The following is a 2929-nucleotide window of genomic DNA, read 5'->3' on the forward strand; positions in this document are numbered from 1 at the left end:
ACTGATGTTAATTTGTTGTTTATCTCTCAGGGAGGCAGGTGGGCCAGGTCATTTTGTCTTTATCTTGAGACCTGGCCTCTAACAGATGTGCCTCCAGCCACAGTTGCAATATGTTTTTATCTTCTTTTTTTTGTTTGTTTTTGTTTTTGTTTTTTTGGTTTTTTTTTTTTCCGGTACCAGGAATCGAACTCACGATGTCACACTTGCCAGGTGGGCGCTGTGCCGCTGAGCTAAATCCCCAGCCCCTACGTTTTTATCTTCTGTATTAACTCCCTCAAGGGCCTCGCTCTGCCTGATTGCCTATACTTTTTTTTTTTTTTTTTTTTTTGGTCTTTTTGAGACAGGGTCTCACCATGCAGTTCAGGCTGGCCTTGAGCTCACTTTGTAGCCCAGGCTTTTCTCGAACTCGCAAGGATCCTCCTGCCTCAGCCTCCTGAGTGCTGGCATTACAGGCACGTGCTACCACACCTGGCTCTACCTGTAATATTTTTACCTAGCTTAGCTGCCTGTGATATTCCCCCCTTTGAAGAGGCACCCCTATCTGCCATAAGGAAGCAAGGGGCAATGAACATTCTGGCTATTTCTGGCTGAAGGGGGTCGCAGTTGTGATCAATAGTCAGAGGGTCAGTGTTGAGTAGGTGTATAGCTGTAAGTGTGGGAGAGATGAGACCAAAGAAACTGTTAAGTATGCATGGGCCAAATAATAAGATCAACAAGACCATTATGAATATAACCAAAAATATGTCTACCAGAAAGAGCCAGTAATAGCCTCCCACAAAGAGGGTAAGGAGAAGGTCCAGGGACTTTTAGAATCTGTCATGGCATCAACATGTTGTTTAATATCTTGAACAGCCATCGAAATATTAGCAGAAGGATCATGAGTGTATGTACAACATTTAGCTTAAGTTTGGTTCCAGGAGAGATAGGAAGAAAAGCAGAGCAATAGGATACGATAGTGTCTACGGTTGTCTGACTATGGCCCCTACAGTGTTATGAGCACGGCATTCTAATTCCTGTTACAGAAAGTGGGTTTTTTTGTTGTTTTTTTTTGTTTGTTTTTAGACAGGATCTTACTATGTAGCCCAGGCTGGCCTCAAATTCGCAGTGATCCTCCTGCCTCAGCCTCCAGAGTGCTGGGATTACAGGCGTGCACCAACACGCCTGGCCTAGAAAGTGTTTCGATTACACTAAAAAGTATGCCTTAAAATAGAGGATGGTTTTTTGTTTGTTTGTTTTTGTTTAGAGGATGGTTTTAGCAACATATTTGGAATGGACATCCCAGCTGAGTAAGAGCTCCAAGTCTTAAAAAGACGAATGAGTTTGTTTTTGTGGCAGCGGTGCAACCTGGAGCCTGTACTGCAGGGCAGGGCTATGGCACGACAGGCATTTGGCACGTTTCTCCCTCTCTTTGACCGAGTAGTGGCTGAAAAGAGCTCAGCTGGAACTGTCACCAAAGAAGACGTGATGCTTCCAGAAAAATCTCAAGGCAAAGTACCGTGGTCGCTGTGGGACCCGGCTCTGAGGGGGAAGGCGGAGAGATATGACCAGTTGGTGAGAGAGTTGGAGCTCAAGTTCTTCCAGAAGATGGAGGCACCAAAGCAGTCCTGGAGGACAAGGGTTATTTCTTATTTAGAGATGGTGACGTTCTGGAAAATACGTAGAGCGAAGTAAACCGTGTTGAGATGGCCTTGCACAACGCTGCCCATCCCACCGACGTCCTGCAGTCCTTCATCATGTAGTTTCCATGACTCTGCAATAAACTGAAGACAATTACGCTAGTGAAAAAAAGGTGCGTGATCAAAATGGTAAGTGAGGAGAAAGGAGGGGAAGAAAGGAGAGAAGAAAGAGGCCACTGTGGAGCAGGCATGCCTTAGTTCAGGAGTGGGCAGAAGGCAGTCAGAAGAGTGAACAAAGCGTTCAGAGCACAGCCGGTCAGGAACCTAGGAACTCGGAGAACTGGATAAATTCTCGATGAACTGCACGTGGTTTCCAGCAGACAAAATAGTTAAAACTAATTCTCAAACGCTGGGAAGCCAGGCATGGTGGTGCACACCTGTAATCCCAGCGCTCAGGAGGCTGAGGCAGGAAGATTGTTGCAAGTTCAAGACCAGCCTGGGCTACAACGTGAGCTCAAGGCCAGCCTGAACTGCATAGCGAGACCCTTTCTCAAAAAAACAAAAAACAAAAAACCTCACAGGTTCAACTTGGTTGTCCACACCCTGACACATGTCAATAATTTTCTTTCCAGCAGGTGACATCCCAGCTCCCAGAACGACTGTGTGGCCTGCATCGAGTTTGCGCCCCTTGTCTCTGTGGAGCTCCCCTTTCTCCCTGTTTCCCTTCAGGGAGTCTTCCTGGCACCTTTGACCTTCCCTTGACAAGCGCCTGCCCTGACTCAAGGGCCTCACCTAGCTGCCACTCAGGACTTCTTGTGTCCTTGGAGGCAAGCCTTTTAACTTTCAGCTTTCCGGCCCTAGGGGTGGAACAAAGCCTAGTGTACAGGAAGGGCTTAATGTGTGTTTTCAGTGAATGACTCTAATAATCACGCACTTAATGTTTCAGCAAACATCTCAACAATGTAGGTCTAAGAGTAACTTATTCCCAGTTTTTTAATCTTCATAGGTACACACCTGAAGACTATTCACTACCAGATTTATGATATAAGCATCCTTCTTTAAAGTACAGACTGTTGGGCCAGGGATATAGCTCAGCGGCACAGCACCTTGCTTGGCAAGCACAAGGTCCTGAGTTCGATTCTTGGTTCCAAAAAAACCCACACAGGATGTTTTATTGAAGGTGTTTAGTTCATTTATTTCAACCACAAAACTAGTCTATAAATAATTCATTAAAAAAAAATTAGTCTCAGCCAGCATGGTGGCACATGCCTGTAACTCCAGTACTTAGGAGGCTGAGGCAGGAGGATCGTTGC

The 2929-nt window shown here is 45.8% G+C and overlaps 1 pseudogene; it reads left to right on the forward strand.

Moving 5' to 3' along the window:
* The first annotated feature begins 425 nt into the window (after positions 1 to 425).
* LOC102021572 lies at positions 426 to 2022 on the forward strand (annotated as a pseudogene).
* Positions 2023 to 2929: the final 907 nt, after the last annotated feature.

The sequence above is a fragment of the Chinchilla lanigera genome, unplaced genomic scaffold (assembly GCF_000276665.1).
Source record: "Chinchilla lanigera isolate Chin_1 unplaced genomic scaffold, ChiLan1.0 scaffold00023, whole genome shotgun sequence".
Lineage (NCBI taxonomy): Eukaryota > Metazoa > Chordata > Mammalia > Rodentia > Chinchillidae > Chinchilla > Chinchilla lanigera.